The following is an 18695-nucleotide window of genomic DNA, read 5'->3' as shown; positions in this document are numbered from 1 at the left end:
GTTTCCATTGGCTGGTTTTCGGATATAGCGCTCAGAAGGCCGTTCTTCTTAGTTTTAGTCTAGAAGCCAAACTGAAACCTGTTCGGCATCATAGCAACACTCGAGCCTCCACTGACAGATGGATGGTGGCTGTGCATGAGGTACATTGGCCGGGAATAGAATCCTGGTCTCCCACATGCCAGGTGAGACATTCTACTGCTGAGAAACCTCAATGTCCCTAACTTTCTATATAACTCCAATTACTCCCAAGGTGTATGTACTAATTCACTCTACCCACAGCAATAGGTGAATGCTCCTGCTATACTCTAGCTGCACCTATAGCGGTATTATCCTATAGGGATTTTAATGGCTGGGATCTTTTGGAAGTAAAATCCCCAGCCTTTCTCCCGACACCTCTGGGTGAACTTGAATCGCCAATCTTTCAGGTGGTAGTGACTCACTTAACTGTATGCATCTCCCAGAGGCTCCGTAGGGTGGTACCAAGAAGAAGAAAAGGAGAAGAATAAATATTGGAGAGGCAATTGACAAAGGTTTATGATAATGAACATCTATATTATTTATTTAGATGTTAGAAAGTAGCACATCATTTGCTCTACTGCCCATCTCAGCTTTCTTTGGAATCAAAACAAAGAAAGTGGCTGGCTAGGACAGAGGTATGTCAACTAAGCTTAAATGAGAAAACGACAAGAACACGCACAAACACACACACACAACCATGCTAGAGTTCCAAAAATAAAAAAAGCCAAAGACATAACAACCAAACATGATTGGATCTTGGTTCAAAAAACAGCGATTTGCTAAAGATATTTCAAGGAAAAATGGAAACATTTGAATATTTGGTAAGACAGTAGACATTTTAGAGAAATATAATTGATTTTCTTAGGTGTGGAAATGACATAATGCTGAAGAACGGTCTTTTTATTTAGAAGAGGTAGGTGAGAGCATTTAGGGCTGTGGTATTGTGAAGTCTGCAATTTACTCTCATAGTTTAGGAAAAGCATACAGAGATAAAGAAATATGCAAATCAACTTCATCTGAATGGTGGATGTATGAGTGATCATTGCAATATTCTTTCAAGACTTCTGTATATTTGAAAATCTTCAAAACAAAAAAGGGGAGAAAATAAAGAGTTGGAAAGGTGGGAGGGCATCTAAAAAATGCAAAGCAAATTAATAAAACTCGTGTCCATGCTTACCTCTCCGATACTCATTTTAAGTTGAAGAACATTTTATTTTGGTATAAAACTGTGTAAGTTCTATTACTTTTCCAATTATCAATGGAAAATGTACATTGAGCACCAATTCTCTGTATATATCTCACATTATTAAAAGGGAGTTAAAAGTTTCTCTCTCTAACTTTATTAGAGAATAAATGTGGTCAATTAAATGTCAAAGACAGGAGGAGGGGAACTAATAACATCTATGGAGGGCTTACTATGTACCAGAAATATTAGCATGCATCCTTTCATTACTTTTTATAACACCCCAATAAAGTGGAGACTATCATTAGCCTTGTTTTATGGATGGCTAGAGGAGGGTAAGTTACTTACACTTCCATAGGTCCCGCAGCTAAGAAGTAGGGGCATCGGAACCACTTTGTGAATCTCCCTTTCCTTTTGACACCGTGGGTGAGAACGTGAAATGGGACCATGGTTTTGGAGAACAATCTGGCAATTTCTCTAAAACTGAAACATAGAGTTACCGTATGATCTAGCAGTTGTACTCCTAAGGACCTATGCAAGACAAATAGAAATAGAAAAGCCTACACAACAACTTGCCCATAAATATTCAGAACCGTGGTATTCATAAAAGCCAAAAGGTAGAAACTATCAATGGATGGATGGATAAACAAAGTGTGCTGTATCCATACAATGAAATATTATTTGGTCACCAACAAAATGAAGCTCCAGTATATGGACAAACTTTGAAAACATTTGTTAAAGTGAAAGATGCTCATTACAAAGGACCACATACAGAATAGTCCCATAAATGCAAAATGTCCACAATAAACAAAACTGTAAGGACAGGAAAACTTGCTTCCATCTGGTAGGGAAAGGAGACGTAACTGCTCATGGGTGTGGGTTATTTCTGAGGAATGCTGATGAAAACGTTCTAAAACTGATTGTAATGAGAATCCCACAGCCTGGATGTACTCAAAACCACTAAGCGGGAGAGGGGGAGGTGCGGGGAAAGGGAGTGGTGTTAACAAACCCAGGGACAAGGGAACAAGGAGTGATCCAAATAAGTGGTGAGGAGGGTTCAGGAGGCCTGGTAGGGCGTGATCAAGGGTAACGTAACCGAGAGGAATTACTGTAACACAAATGAAGACTGAGCATGATAGTGGGACAAGAGGAAAGTAAAAGGAATTAGAGGAAAGAGCAAGGAGGCAACGAGCATCTATAGAGGTTTAAATAAAGGCATGTACATGTAAATATATATGATGGTGGGACAATATATTTATGTGCATATATTTATAGATTTAGTATTAAGGTAGCAGATGGACATTGGGTCTCCACTCAAGTACTCCCTCAATGCAAGAATACTTTGTTCTATTAAACTAGCATTCCATGATGCTCACCTTCCTGACACAATTGCTGAAGACCAAGTGGGTGCATAAGCAAATGTGGTGAAGAAAGCTGATGGAGCTCAGCTATCAAAAGATATAGCATCTAGGGTCTTAAAGACTTGAAGGTAAATGAGTGGTCATCTAGCTCAGAAGCAACAAAGCCCACATGGAAGAAGCACACCAGCTTGTGTGATCCTGAGGTGTCGAAGGGATGAGATATCAGGCATCAAAGAACAAAAAATCATATCATTGTGAATGAGGAGGGGTGCAGAGTGGGGACCCAAAGCCCATATGCAGGCAACTGGACATCTCCTTAAGGAAGTGTCATGGGGAGGAGATAAGCCAGTCAGGATGCAGTTTAGCAATGATGAAACATACAACTTTCCTCTAGTTCCTAAATGTTCACCACCACCACCACTATTATGATCCCAATTCTACCTTACAAATCTGGCTAGACCAGAGGATCTACACTGACACCAGATAGGAACTGAAAGTACAGGGAATCCAGGATGGATAATCCCTTCAGGACCAATGGTGAGAGTGGTGATATTGGGACAGTGGAAGGAGGGTGGGGTAGAAAGTGGCAATTGATTATAGGAATCTACATATAACCTCCTCCCTGGGGGACAGACAACAGAAAAGTGGGTGAAGGGAGACGTCGGACAATGTAAGATATGACAAAATAATAATTTCTAAATTATCAAGGGTTCTTGAGAGAGGAGGAGTGGGGAGGGAGGGGGAAAATGAAAAGCTGATGCCAGGGGCTTAGGTGGAGAGCAAATGTTTTGAGAATAATGAGGGTAACAAATGTATAAATGTGCTTTATACAATAGATGTATGTATGGATTGTGATTAAGAGTTGTATGAGCCCCCAATAAAATGATAGAAAAACAACCACTGAAGCATATACTTTAAAATAGTGGGATTGTATAGTATGTGAAGTATTATCTCAATAAATGTTTTGTGTTTGTGAATCTCCCTCTACCATACCATGCTGCCTAACAAAAATTTAATTTTCCTGTAGAATGTACTTTCACATCAAACCAGAGGTAAGTCAAGTTGGTTGAGTTTGTACGTATCATTTACACTCTGCAGTTCAAAATTAAATGATCTATTCAGAAAATTATAACTATTTTAAATCATTTTATTGGGGACTTTTATAGCTCTTATAACAATCCATACATCAACTTTTTTTCTCTTTTAAAACATTTTATTAGGAACTCATACAACTCTTATCACAATCCATACATACATCAATTGTTTAAAGCACATCTGTGCATTCTTTGCCGTAATCATTTTCGAAGCATTTGCTCTCCACTTAAGCCCTTTGCATCAAGTCCTCTTCTTTCCCCTCCCACCCCGCTCCCCACTCCCTCATGAGTCCTTGATAATTTATAAATTATTATTTTGTCATATCTTGCCCTGTCCGATGTCTCCCTTCACCCCCTTTTCTGCTGTCTGTCCCCCAGGGAGGAGGTCACATATAGATCCTTGTAATCGACCCTCTTTCCAACCCACTCACCCTCTATCCTCCCAGAATCGCCCCTCACACTCCTGGTCCTGAAGGTATCATCCGCTCTGGATTCCCTGTGCCTCCAGCTCCTATCTGCACCAGTGTACATCCTCTGCTCTATCCAGGCTTGCAAGGTAGAATTTGGATCATGGTAGTTGAGGGGGATGGGTGGGGGGAAGAGGAAGCATTTAGGAACTGGAGGAAAGCTGTATTCTTCATTGTTGCTACATTGCACCCTGACTGACTCATCTCCTTCTCTAGACCCTTCTGTGAGGGGATCTCCAGTGGCTAACAAATGGGGTTTGGGTCTCCACTCTGCACTTCCCCTTTCATTCACTAAAATGATAACTATTCAAACAACCTGACTAGCGAATGAGCAAATGCAGGAATGTCTCCTTTTCCTTCTACTCCAGATGTTGCCTCTCCAAGTTCTTAGAATGGTTTCGTCCCATTCCGTGAAATCTGTGAGATGAAATCCAGTCTCTGCACTTAGAAGATGGTGCATAACGAACTGAAGGCCATCAATGATCTGGTAAAGGATTTGCTACAAAGGACTATTACTTTTCTTTTTTCATATGTTTGAAATGAATTTCTATGTCACTAGGGAATCCAAGATCATTTCAGTTTTACTTTTCCTCTTTTATTTAGCCACTCCGACCAATATTTGATCTGAGAACTAAGGAATCTGGAGGGTTTTAAAGGCACTGAGCCTCTCTCTCTCTCTAACTTTATTTATTAGTCAGAATCAGTTTTATCCCAAGACTTGACTATTGGGCCAGCTGAAACAGAAACAATTGCACTTGGAAAGTTTGCGTTGACTTGCCCCTCCAGTTGGATGCATTTAGTGCACTAGAAGACAACCTTTAGACTCCGGCAAGGGCTATCATTTTGCCACTAGAAACACTTCATGTCTTCCTTGAAGCACATTAGACTAATTCCTTTTATGACTAAGCTGTAGCGTTCTGGTATTTCCTTAAGCTTGTTCCAGGTGCTTCTGAAAGCATTTTCAGTTTGCTTTTCCTGATTTGGGTTTCCAGGTGAATTTGGGTGTTTCTAGATCAGCCATTCTGAACCTGGGGGTCGGGGCCCCTTTGGGGGACGAACAACCCTTTCACAGGGGTCGCCCAATTAATAACAGTAGCAAAATTACAGGTATGAAGCAGCAACAAAATAATTTTATGGTTGGGGTCACCACAACATGAGGAACTGTACCAAAAGGGTAGCAGCCTTAGGAAGGTGGAGAACCTCTGCTCTAGAAGGGACTTTTAATTGTGATTGCTCCCTCTTGTGGACTAGCTTTCCCTGTGACAGCCCCACCTGCTTTTCCTTTGCTTTTCTTGTTCCTTTGATTTGGTTACCTGCTTCTGGCTATTTGGCACTTCCTTCCAACAGGATTCACAACAAGTAATAGCAGTAACCCTTTCATTACCAGAGTAATTTTCTTTACTTGTTTGAACTTAAGCATTTACAGGCCATGGCTATAAAATTCAAAGCTGAAGTAGACAGAAGAGTTTTCCCAGCTTTTACAAGCCCAGAGTACTTATGGGAATGTTAGAGGGCTTTGAAGTCTTTTTTTTTTTGTTTCTTCTTTTAAACAAAGAAAGGTTAGAGCTGAGGTAGACAATTCTTCCACCGTAACACTTACACATCCAGGAACACTAAAGTAAGATTTTTTCCCCAGGATTCTGCAAGTCACCTTAGAAGAATACATAAATCCAATAAAAATTTAGTGCTATGTAGATTGTGGCTTCTTTGTAATCGCTTGTGGCCTTCTATGTTTTTGGACTGAGTCAGTTGTAAAGGTGATAAAACAGGAAGACACTACAGAGATAGGTCTTGCTATCTTGTGCAGCATTTTAGTCCATGAGTCACGTGGTCTCTGTAATTTCTGACTGGACTAATAGAGATTCCTAAAAACGCCCCCAAGGGATGTGACGGGCTTCTTGTTTAATCTTGAGTAGTATAAGGCACCCAGAAGAAAGGTCTTCATGGAGTAGGAACACAATTCAAGCACTTTAAAAATATTTTTGTTATTAAAAGATTTTATTGGGGGGCTTTTATAGCTCTTAAAACAATCCATACATCAATTTCATCAAGCATATTTGTACATATGTTGCTATTATTCTTTTCTAGACATTTTCTTTCTATTGAGCCCTTGGTATCAGCTCCTCTCCCCCACCCACCACCACCACCTTGACTCCTTGGTAAATTATGAATTATTATTTTCACATCATACACCAACTGCTGTCTCCCTTCCTCCACTGTTTCTGTTGTTCATTCCGCTGGAGGGTGTGTGTGTGGTTATGTGTCCATCATTGAGATCAGATCCCCCTAACCCCCCCCCCCTTTACTCCCATTCCTGTTCCTGGATTCCATGTGTTGCGGGCTCTTATCTGTACTGGTTCATATGCTCTGGACTAGCCCACAGTGGAAGACAGACAGTACTAGGGTCATGATAGTGGGGGTGAGGAAACCTCAAGGAACCAGAGAAATAGTGTGTTTCATTGGTGCTTTACTGCACCCTAGTTGACTCATCCCTTCCTTGTGACCCTTCTGTGAGGGGATGTCACATTGTCTACAGACGGGTTTATTCACCACACCCGAAGTGCGTCCACTACCTCAGTGAATTGCCATATAAATATATGTACTTATACATAAAATACCTCTATTTCTATGAATTCATGTATTTACATATGTTCACACCTATGCTCATACCTCTATCCATAGCTTGGCTTCCTAGATCCTTCCTTTCCTTCCTGTTACCTTCCTCCTGTCCCACCATCATGCTCCCCCTTCTTCTGCCTCGTAGTAATTCCTCTCAGCTAGATTGCTGTTGTTCCAACGCCCCCAGGATCTCTATGTCCTCCTTGTTGCCAACCACTTTTTAAACAACTTCTTTGATTTCTACAGAGATATCAAACTAGATAGCAGAAGGGAGCTTACTCTGAATCTGGTTGACTGATACTTCCAGAGATTATGTTTTCTTTCTTTTTTTTTTTTTAACATTTTATTAGGGACTCATACAACTCTTATCACAATCCATGCATACATCAATTGTATAATGCACATCTGTACATTCTTTGCCCTAATCATTTTCAAAGCATTTGCCCTCCACTTAAGCCCTTTGCATCAAGTCCTCTTTTTTCCCCTCCCTCCCTGCTCGCCCCTACCTCATGAGCCCTTGATAATTTATAAATTATTATTTTGTCATATCTTGCCTTGTCCGGCATCTCCCTTCACCTCCTTTTCTGTTGTCCATCTCCCAGGGAGGAGGTCACATATAGATCCTTGTAATGATTCCTTCTTTCCAACCCACTCACCCCCTATGCTCCCAGTATCGCCCCTCACACCCCTGGTCCTGAAAGTATCATCCACCCTGGATTCCCTGTGCCTCTACCTCCTATCTGCTCCAGTGTACATGCTCTGCTCTATCCAGACTTGCAAGGTAGAATTTGGATCATGATAGTTGGGGGAGAGGAAGTATTTAGGAACTGGAGGAAAGCTGTATTCTTCATCGTTGCTACATCGCACCCTGACTGACTCATCTCTTCCCCTAGACCCCTCTGCAAGGGGATCTCCAGCGGCCAGCAAATGGGCTTTGGGTTTCCAGTCTGCACTTCCCCCTTCATTCACTACGGTAAGCTTTTTTTTTTCCTGATGATGCCTTATACCTGATCCCTTTTCGACACCTCGTTATCGCACAGGCTGGTGTGCTTCTTCCATGTGGGCTTTGTTGCTTCTCAGCTAGATGGCCACTTGTTTACCTTCAAGCCTTTAAGACCCCAGACACTATCTCTTTTGATAGCCGGGCACCATCAGCTTTCTTCGCCACATTTGCTTATGTTTCTAAAGGCAGAGCTTGCTCTGATAATTTTAGCAAGATACAGATGTTACTGAGAATTGGGGTGTGGTAAAAGTGCAGAGGGAAAAAATTCAAATTTTGAGACTGACCCAAACACAGGAAACTACATAACTGTACATTTATTTCCCTTGAACATGAAGAAAGTGTAGGCTTCACAATTTCTGAATGATTTTCTAGTATACTTGCAGTATTTTACGCACTACTTCAGCACATCAGTAAGGAACTTCTAGAAAATGGAGCTTGATTCAGAGGAAACTATGGTTCGGATGAATTTTGGCCGAGAGCAGAGAACACTAGAAAGATGTTTGCCAGTGTTTTATTGACTATCCACTGTGTGGATCATAAAAAATTATGGAGAACATTGTGAATCAGGGGGATTCCAGAACACTTAATTCTGTTCTTCATAACTTCCACATTGATCAACAGTCACTTGTTCAAACAGAACAAGGGAACATGACGGGGTCATTTAAAATCATGAAAGGTGGGTATGAGAAAGGTGGGTATAGCATTTCACCATATTTATTCAGAGCAGTGATCAGATAAATTGTACTATATGAAGAATGTGACATCAGGATTCGAGGTTGGCTCATTAAGAACCTGCACTATGAGGGTGATACAACATTGCTTGCTGAAAGTTAAGAGGACTTAAAGCTCTTATTGATTAAGAACAAAGACTTCAGTATGTATTATGTCACAATTAAAAAGTCCCTATAATTGGGCTAATAATTAACATCATCAGAAAATGGATAAAATATTGAAATCATCAAGAATTTCATTTAGTTTAGAGTCATAAGCACTGCCCATGAAAAGAAGCAGTCAAGAAATCAAACAACATATTGCATTGGATAAATCTGCTGCAAAAGGCCTCTTTAAAGTCTTCAAAAGCAAAGATAGGAGTTTGAAGATGAAGGTGTGCATGACACAAGCCAAAGTATTTTCAATCACCTCATAAGCAGTCAAAACTGGACAGTGGGTAAGGAAGACTGAAGAAGGCTGTCCTTAAAGTATGGTGTTGATGAAGAATATTGAATATACCATAGACTATCAGAAGCATGAACAAATCTGTCTTGGAAGAAGTACTGTCAGAATGCTCCTTAGGAGTGAAGATGGCAAGACTTCATCTTATATACTTTATGTCCCAGGAGACATCATACTTGTCAAAGTACAGGTTTCATGAAAAAGAGGCAGACCATTAATTAGATGGACTAGGTACAGTGGCTACAACAAATGGGCTAAAATATCGCAATGTAAGGATGGGGCAGGATGAGGCAGTGTTTCGGATGAACTTAGGATCTGAAATAAGTCAACAGAAAAGTGGGCAACTTATAATAACAGCAATGTCACCCAGTATTGGGCATAGGCCTTTTTTGCCCCTCAGTCGATTCTGACTCATGGGCACTCCTGGGTGTTAGAGTACAATTGTGCTCCCTAGGGTTTTTAATGGCTGTTTTTCCAGAAGTAGATTGCCAGACGTTTCTTTTGAGGTACCTCCCTTGGATGCTAATCTTCATTATTTTGATTCCCAATCAAGGATGTTAACCATGCGCTTCATCCAGAGACTCCTCTATGCAGGGAAATAGCCATTGTTGAATGGTAGACCCATCTGTGATGGAACAGAATTGCTCTCGGGGACTTTCTTGCTGGACTCTGTCATGGAAGTAAATTGCCAGGCGTTTCTTCTGTAGTGCCACTGGATGTGGTTGAACAGCAAAACTTTAGTCTAGTAGTTGAGCAGAAACTCTCTGTACTCAAAATCAAATCAAACATACTGCAACTGAGTCCATGCCCAATCACAGTGATCCAATAGGGCAGAGTAGAGTGCAGTCTAATGACTAACCAACAACGCCACTAAGGTTCCTTGATAATCAAACCAAACTCACTGCTATGCAGCAGAGGTGGACGCATAGCAACCCTAGAAGACAAGGTAGAACTTCCTCTGTGTGTACACGACTGAAACTCCATACGAGAGTGAAAAGCCCTGTCTTCTGTTGATGGCTGGTAGTTTTGAACTGCACTGTGCACTTTGCTGATCACTTCCCAACTGGTCACCACTGTGTCACCAGGGCTCCTCCGAAATTCCTTAGACACTCCCGAAATCAAAGAATAGAATCACGTTGTAGTAGTGATGGCCACTCAGCAACTATCTAAAAAAAGAGTGAAAACAAGGAACAATGTTGGATTTTTTTTATTGCAATGGGGAGAAAGGGCAGGGTTTGAAGGTCAAGGTGAGACAGGGTAGGAGAAAAAAACCGGCAACAGCCTAAGATGCCAAATCAAACTTACTGCCACAGAATCCATACCAACCTTTAGCGAGCCTATATGGCAGAGTAGAATTGTATATTTTACAATAGGATAGAAAGCCTTAATTCCTTTTAAAATTTTTTAAATAATTAAATCATTTTATTGGGGCTTGTACAACTCTTATCACAATCCATACATGCATTGTGTCAAGCACTTTTATATATTTGTTTGCCTCATCATTCTCAAAACATTTTTCTACTTCAGCTCTTATTATCAGCTCATCCCTGCCCCCTCCCTGCTCCCCCATGAACCCTTGATAATTTATAAATTATTATTTTGTTCAACATCTCCCTTCACCCACTTCTCTGCTGTCCGTCCTCCAGAGGGGAGGTTATTTGTAGATCCTTGTAATCTGTTCCCCCTTTCTTCCTCAACTTCCCTCCACCTTCCCAGTATCACCACTCTCACCACTAGTCCTGAGGGGTTCATCTGTCCTGGATTCCCTGTGTTTCCAGTTTCTATCTGTACCAGTGTACATCCTCCGGTCCAGCCAGATTTGTAAGGTAGAATTGGGATCATGATAGTGGGGGAGGAAACATTCAAGAACTAGAGGAAAATTGTATGTTTCCCTGTTGCTACACTGCACCCTGACTGGCTGGTCTCTTCCCCAGGATCTTTCTGCAAGGGGTTGTCCCATTGCCCACAGATGGGCCCTGAGTCCCCTCTCTGCACTCCCCCTCATTCACAATGCTATGATTTCTTTTTTTTGTCTTTGATGCCTGACACCTTGTGATCTCACAGGCTGGTGTGCTTCTTCCATGTGGGTTTTGTTGTTTGTCAGCTAGATGGCCGTTTGTTTATCTTCAGCCCTTAAAGACCCCAGATGCTATATCTTTTGATAGCTGGGCACCATCAGCTTTCTTTACCACATTTGCTTGTGCATCTGTTACCTTCAGCAATCATCCCTAAAGGTGAGCATCTCAGACTGCCAACTGTTAGAACAAAGTGTTCCTTAATTCATTTTTAACTGAGCACAGGCTTGTGCCCACACATGTGCAGAAAACAAGCTTCAGGGCATGCACTTTGGGAATGGTTCTTGCCCTAAAAGGTGTGGCATTTAAATTAGGATAGGCATGTAAATCAGTGACAGAGACTTTGATGGAACAGATAAGTTTTCGATACTTTTCACGGGCAAGGACATCATGCTTGATAGAGCAGCTAAACAAACTCCCCACCATGGAGTCCTTGCTGTGGGTTTCTGAGACTGTAACTGTAGAGGCAGCACAAGGTGGAGGGGCCCTGAGAGAGGGAGCCCTCAAGGAGAGTGATTGACATGGTGGCTGTAAAAAAGGGCTCAAGCTTAGCAAAAGTAGGACACCGCACAAGGGAGCAGTGTTTCCTTCTGCTGTGCATACTGTCGCTATGGGTCTGAGCCGATTTGGTGACACTTAACAAGGAAGACAAACACAAGGGGTGATAGGGTTCCAACTTTAACTCATTTATCGAACCTCATACTACGGTAAAATTCTTAAGCCAGAATAGGTCAGAATTCTTTTTTTGGATGTTTTCTTTTTAAACATTTTATTAGGGGCTCATATAACTCTTATCACAATCCATACATACATCAATTGTATAAAGCACATGTGTACATTCTTTGCCCTCATCATTTTCAAAGCATTTGCTCTCCACTTAAGCCCTTTGCATCAAGTCCTCTTTTTCCCCCTCCCTTCTCCCTCGTGAGCCCTTGATAATTTATAAATCATTATTTTGTCATATCTTGCCCTGTCCGGCGTCTCCCTTCAATCCCGTTTCTGTTGGTCAGAATTCTTACACTCTGTGCTGCTCACGGAAAGGTCAGCAGTTTTAAAACACCAGCCCTCATGCAGAAGAAAGATGAGGCTGTGCACTTTGTCTTTGTGAAAAGTCTCCGGAACCCACAGGGGCAGTTCTACTTTGACCTCTAGAGACCTTAGAAGTTGGAAAGGACTCAATAGCAGTGAATTTGGAGTTTTGTTGTTTAAGGTGTTCCGTAGGCAATTCCAATTTCTTCGTTCATGGATTCATTCACTTCTTCAACAGATTTACGGAGCTATCGGCGCTGTGCTCGGCACTGGCTGAGCCTCCACCACACAGGCACGGCTCACGGAACTCACAGTCCAGTGGGATCCCGGAACAATTCTGGAAACATTTCTACTTCGAAAGCCCCGGAAGTCTCTTTCCCTCAGAGCCCCCGACTTGGCCCTCCCGCAGGTGAGTTCCCAGCAGGTGAGAGCGCCAGCGGCGGCGGTGTTTGGGGAGTGTGTGAAAGCACGTGTCAGAATGGCGCGTGTCACAGTGCGCGTGCACGTGCCGCGGCGGCTCGCGTCTCCTTCGCCGTGGGAGCCCCGCTGCGTGGCCCGACCGGGCGCGTGTCTCCCGCCCAGGTACTGGTGACGGTGCGGGAACGACCCGCGGGCGCGATTGTGAGTGAGCTCGGGCGGGCGCGCGCGCGCGCGCGGGAGGGGCGGGGGCGGGGCACGCGGGCTTGGGCGCCGCGCGCAAGCGCAAAGCGCGAGAGCCCGGCCGCGGCAGCCGCAGAGCGCCGGGGGCGGGAGGAGCGAGCGCTGAAGGCTATTATGGCCGCCGCCGCCGCCGGCTGCTGAGGGGCTCCGCCCGCGAGCGCCCGCGCCGCCGCGGACGATGGTGACCGCACGGGTCGGGCCGCTGCCGCCGCCGCTGCCGCCGCCGCCACCCGAGACGCAGCAACCCAGGCCCGGCGCGGAGGAGCCGCCGCTGTGAGCCGTCCGTCCCGGCCCCCGCCGCCCGAGGAAAGCCGGAGGGCGGGCGAGCGAGAGCGCCGGGGAGCCGCGCAGCCCGCCGGCCGGCCGGCGCGGACGCCCCGCTCGGAGGGAGGCCGCAGCCCGAGGTGACCGCCCGCCGCCCCTTCCCATCCCCGTGCTCCCCGCCGGTCCGTCCGCCTTCCGCATCCTGCATCCCTCCCGCCCCTCCCCCATCCCGGCGCCCGCTCCCGGCTCCCCTCCTCCGCGCCCTTGCCCGCCTCGGCACCCCTGTTCCCCTGCTCGCAGCGGCCAGCGCCCGCGGGAGCTGCCGACCCGCTCGCCCGCACTCGGTCTTCCCTCCGGGCCGCGGCCTCCCGCCCACCCTCCGCCCGCTCCGGGGCCTGGACATCCCTTGCCCCCCCTCACATTCCTCTGGTGCCCTTACTTCGGGGCTCTCCCCAGCACCCTTTCTCCGGGCTCCCCTCTAATCCCCCCCCTCTCCCAGCTCCCTTCTCCAGTTTCCCTGGGCAACTTTTACCTCTTTTCGCGTCTTTGTCCACTTTGTCTCCAAGCGTCCCTCCCTCTGCCTCCTGGCCTTCCCCTTCTTTGGTCCCCACGTCCCCTACCACTGCTTTTGCCTGCTGTGCTTGTTGAGATGGTTTGGGGGGTGCTACCGGGCGCCCTGCCCGGCCGTTTTTCCAGTGGGGACCCGTTGGTCCGTACCTCTCCTTACAGTAATTAGTGCCCCATCCCTCCCTCTCGGTCCCCAGGCTTTCTCTCCCGCTTGCCATCTCTTTGCCCTCCCCTTCCACGTCTTCCCTTCGCACCTAAAAGCTCCCGGGGCCCCTGCCCTCCCTCCCTTCGGGAATGAGTTCCCTTTCGGTTCTGGCGCGGGGGGGGGAGGGGGGGCAAGGGAGTGGGGCGCTGAAGAACTTCCCCCGCCCCTTCCCTCGGCTGTCTTTGAGCTTGGGGTCTCGCGGGCCAGCCCCTTTGGCCGGGCGGAAGGGGATCCCCCCGCCTCTCGGCTTGGCAGAGTTTCTGCTGAGCGTAATCCCCAGGCCCGCGGCGGCGGCTGCTGCGACTCCGCTGCCTTTGCTGCGCTGCCTGCTTGGCAGCGAGCTAGGTTGGGGTTACTACAGTTCAAACGCGCCTGAGCTCAGCAGGCGTGGGGGGTGGAGGTGCGGGGAGAGAGGAAGGGGGTTTGCAGTGAGAAAGCATACCAGAGATGAATGGATAGCTTTGCATCACCGTCTGCAGTAAACAGGAAACTCGCCTGAAAGGAAAGAAGACCGTGTGCCTTTTTAAAAAATTTTTTAAAACACGGAGTGTGCAGTTCTGTTGAATCTTGAATCATGCCCAAAAGGATGAGCTGTCGGTGCTGCAGTCGTGACCCGGGCCAAGCGTCCAATGGCAGAGGTAGCGCCCTGTGTGTCCCCCCCACCCTTCTGACTCTTGAAGTTGAAGCATGGCACCAGTGCTGAGAGAGTGGACACGGGGGTACCGCTGCCCTTTTGGAGATGATGAAAAACCTTTGAATTGCCGGTAGTTCATGTGGAAATCAAGTACCCACAAAGTTTTAGCTCGAAGTGCTGGGAGGACCTGCTATATTTAAAACATGTGTCTATGCTTATGTAAGAGGTGTTTTCTCTGTCTTCAGCCTAAAGCTGAGTTTGCTTAGTGACTTCAGGTTCTAGTGTTGCCCATTTACGTTTTCAGGACTTAGTGTCCGACGTGTTAGGACCTAAGCGATAGCAGAATAACCAGATCCGTCTTTTACATCTGATTAAGCTGATGTTGCTTTTTTTTAAAAACCGGCTGGGACAAAGATTAATGTTGGATGAAGGCAGATTTTTCTTAACCCTTGGATAGAGGGAAGGGGGTGGAAACTTCAACCTTAAATTAGTAATTGACTGAACAATATTTACTCGTGACATGTGACATTTTTTTTTGGCTTTGCCTTTTAAAAGGGGACTTTATCTAGAATAGATGTCAGTACAGTTTATTTGGTAAGATGACCTTTGTTTCCATTTAGTATAACTTATTTATTCAACAGAAACCAACTGTGGCTTAAAAAAAGAAAAGCAATTTTAAAATATTTTCAGGATGATTTGATTTTGTATTAAAAGTCAAAATACTGTATTTTTTTGAATATGTGAAATATGAGGCACCACTCCCTCCTCCAGGCGGCTCTATACATCAAAGTCAACTTGAAATCAGTGAGTGTGGGGTGGTTTTTGTTTGTTTTTGGTTCTGTGTGTTAACTATTTGCCAAATAAGAGTGTACTGTGCAACATTGTATCTATATGGGATTGCTGTGAATGTAAGTGTTGGTTATAGCTTTTCCATTGGGAGGGTGACAACTGAAAAGGTGGGGGTCCTCTTTAGTTAGCCATTATCGAGCCCTTCTTTCACTTTTTGAGGTTTTTTAAAAAGCTGTTGTACTGTGTAAAGTATCTTTAAGTTTGAATTACATTTGAATTAAGATCATTTGCAGGGGCATTGCTGGAACACTAGTATCACTGTTCTGTTACACGGCTTAAAAGGAAATGTTAAGTTCTGCGGAAGAGGTAAAAAGTGGAAAACTTGGACAAGGCAAGAAGTAGTTTGGATATTTGCCTTTTGGGTGTGCCAGGTTTTTACATTGCCTTTGCCTTTGGCTCTCCTGTTTTTGTCTAGGATGACTTGGTATTTGGGTTTTAAGAGATTTTTGAGTTCCTGATGTTTGTTTAACACTAACTACAAGGTCAGCAGTTCAAAATCATCAGCAGCTCTTAGGGAGAAAGACGGGACTTTATACTCAATGCCACAGAGTTGGTCTCTAAAACTCACAGGGGCAGTTCGTTCCTGTCCTGTAGAGTCACTATAAGTTGACATGAACTAAATGGCAGTGAGTGAGATGTTAGTTTGGAAAAAGCTCATTAGCTCTGTTAAAAACAAACCAGGAAAACGATCAATTTTGATTGAGCCAAATAGGTGAAATCTCTACCTCAGGCCATAAGGCTTTGTGTGTGTTCATGCTTATAATCCAATGACTAGGTCAGAGGTATGAGCAGTTTCAGGTGTCTGCTGATAAGGTCCATATTGCAATTTTTTTGTTTAGTTTTGGGTTTAATGTGTGGGCCTAGAGAGTAGTGTTCCATTTTGTGATCATTTGTTCACACACATACTCACTGCCATTGATTGAGTCAGTTCTGACTCACGGTGACTCTATAGGCCAGAGTGGAACAGTCCCAGTAGGTTTCCAAGACTAACTCTTTAAAGGAGTAGAAAGCCTCATCGTTCTCACTTTTTTGAGAGTCAACACCAAATCACATGCCACTACTTAGCAGGGAAAAATGAGCAAGGTCTGGAAAAAAAACAAGTGTGGGTTTTTAGTTTTTCCCTTTATAGCTTGATTTTCCTTGGGTTAAATTTGCTTGTCTATGACTGTTAAGTAATGAGCACGTGCAGGAGCGAGTGAAACACTCAGTGAGCGATGGGTTTATTACTGAGTATATTTCATTCTCTGCCAGATCCTTAGACATTGAGTCTGAGTTTACTACCAAGGGCTCGGGGTTCAGTCTTTTTCCTGGATAGTCTTCTGTACTGACAGCTATAGAGACCCAAGTTTTAAAAAAATATTTTTAATCCTTATATTTGTGAAAGAGTGATGGTATAATTAAGAGAGAATATTTACCATTTTGCTAATGGTTACAGGATTGCTTATCTCTTTATTAACACTTCTCACCCCCTTGAGGTGTATAATAAATGATTAAAATTAGTATGTTTTAAAAAATTTAAAAATTGAAAACGCCAAACTTAAAAAAGGCAGGTTCTACAAGTCAGATGAAAATGCATAAGGACTAAAAGTAGTATTACTTTGGCAACAACACTTTGTGCTATTTGTAAAAAAAAAAAAGTAGTGATTTAGATTGGATTCTAGAATGTGAAAAATACTAGTAGCTACTTTATTTTTGATAACAGTAGATGAAATATCTACAAATCTTGTCAGTGCTGTTACTATCGCAGTACATGGTAATTTTCACAAATAGCTCATGGTTTGTGCTCACTTCGGCAGCACATATACAAACAGCTCATGGTTCAGTAGAAAAATCACGCTTATATTTTGAGATAAGCTAAGTTTGTAGAGGTACCAAGTTTCGCCATCAGATCAAGGTGTTATTCCTCTCTATATCCTTAGACCCATTACAGGTTTCCTCAACAATTTATTTTTAAGGAACCCCCCCCCCCCGTGATTATAATAAAAACATTCTAGAAAAGTTGATAAACACAAAAGCATAGAAAGAAATTAATAAATTGTCCCTTTCCAGGATTTTATTTTATACTATCATGCCTTTTGAGAAATTTACTTGAGGTTCATAAATGCTGTATGTGTAGTAAGTATCGATTAGCGCATTTTCCCTGTGCCTTTTCCTCCTTAAGACAAAGTTATTTGTTTCTTAGTCCCTTACATAGAAAATGACAACAATTCTACTAGTTTGAAATAACCAGAATGACACTATTCCTAGAAACTGATTTTACATTATTTGTAAGGTTATATTTATGTGCATGTATTTATATATATACATATATATATACACACACACACTAACATCTGTCATGGAAGTAATTGATTAATGATCATTTAAAGCCTACTAATGGTGAGCCAAGTTGAACTGCCTTTATGTGAGCATAGAAGCTATGAAAATCAGTAAAATGGAAATAGTGATAAATATTTAACCATAGCATAGCAATCTCACTATAATTTTCTTCAGAAATGAATGTTTTCATTTGTCCTGTAATGTCTGAAATTACTGCCAAAGTTAGAAAATATGTTTAGCCTTCTCAGCAAAATTCTTAAAAGGATGTTGTCAGCGCCAACAATTCAGAATTTTCTTTGCTCTTAAAATAGTCATTTATCCACTTTACTTGCCCTATTCCCTTTTTAAAAATTCCTTGCATTAATTTCCAGCTGTGTCTTATAAAACAGTGTTTGTCCTGAATTGTCCTTTTAAATAATCAATTTGTCCAAGAAAACATGATGGCGGCTGACCTTCATTTCCCCCTTTCCTCCCTATCAACATCTAAGCAAAGACAAGCTGGAGAGATGCTTACAGTCCTGACTTAGTCTGTGTACCCACCTATCTGTACTAAAGGAACAATTTGAATATTGTTGTACGTTCAATCAGTTTGTAGAGATTTCAGACAAAAAGTATAATTATTCAAGTTAACCATGTTGCAAGGAACATTCGCTTTGTGTATCTTTACCGTGAATTCTGTTGATTGTAAATGCAGCACTTCACACTTGATAGTAGGTGAAGGAGTAAAAGGACCGGCTTGAAGTTCAGCAGACTAGATGTGTACTTGTCAATTTTTTTTTGAATAATTTGGGTTTTTTTTAACATAGCAAATATTTTAAAATATGCCTTCCTTTTCAAAGACTGTGGAAATCTCAGATATGTTCACAGCAGTGAACTCTCCAGCTTAATTTGGGCAAGTTGTGTGCGTGCTTTGGTGCTTTGTTGCTCATGCCTAGATTTGTAGTTAATGAGCCTTTCTAAAACAAGTTTTGTAGCTGAAAATTTACCCAGAATCATAAAATTTGGCAGTGCCCAAAGTGTGAAACATGAGAAACACTGTACCAAGCTTATTGTATTTATACCTAAAGGAAGTAGATGTGGTTACCAAGTTCTGTACATTCTTGCACAGATAGTGTTCAGCCTTTGACAATCATCGGATATCTAACAGCTACTTATGTTGACTTCTTTTCATCGAT

The 18695-nt window shown here is 43.3% G+C and overlaps 1 protein-coding gene across 1 annotated transcript in view; it reads left to right on the top strand.

The window, feature by feature from the left end:
* The first annotated feature begins 12762 nt into the window (after positions 1-12762).
* RNF145 (ring finger protein 145) overlaps positions 12763-18695 on the top strand; it is a 63870-nt gene continuing 57937 nt past the window's right edge. Inside the window, exon 1 of the mRNA XM_075541908.1 lies at positions 12763-13086. The gene's annotated coding sequence lies outside the window, so the exon portion shown is untranslated. The remainder of the gene's footprint in view (positions 13087-18695) is intronic.

Source organism: Tenrec ecaudatus, chromosome 2 (genome assembly GCF_050624435.1).
Source record: "Tenrec ecaudatus isolate mTenEca1 chromosome 2, mTenEca1.hap1, whole genome shotgun sequence".
Lineage (NCBI taxonomy): Eukaryota > Metazoa > Chordata > Mammalia > Afrosoricida > Tenrecidae > Tenrec > Tenrec ecaudatus.
The sequence above is the reverse complement of the archived record's forward strand: the minus strand, read 5'-3'. Positions and strand labels throughout refer to the sequence as shown.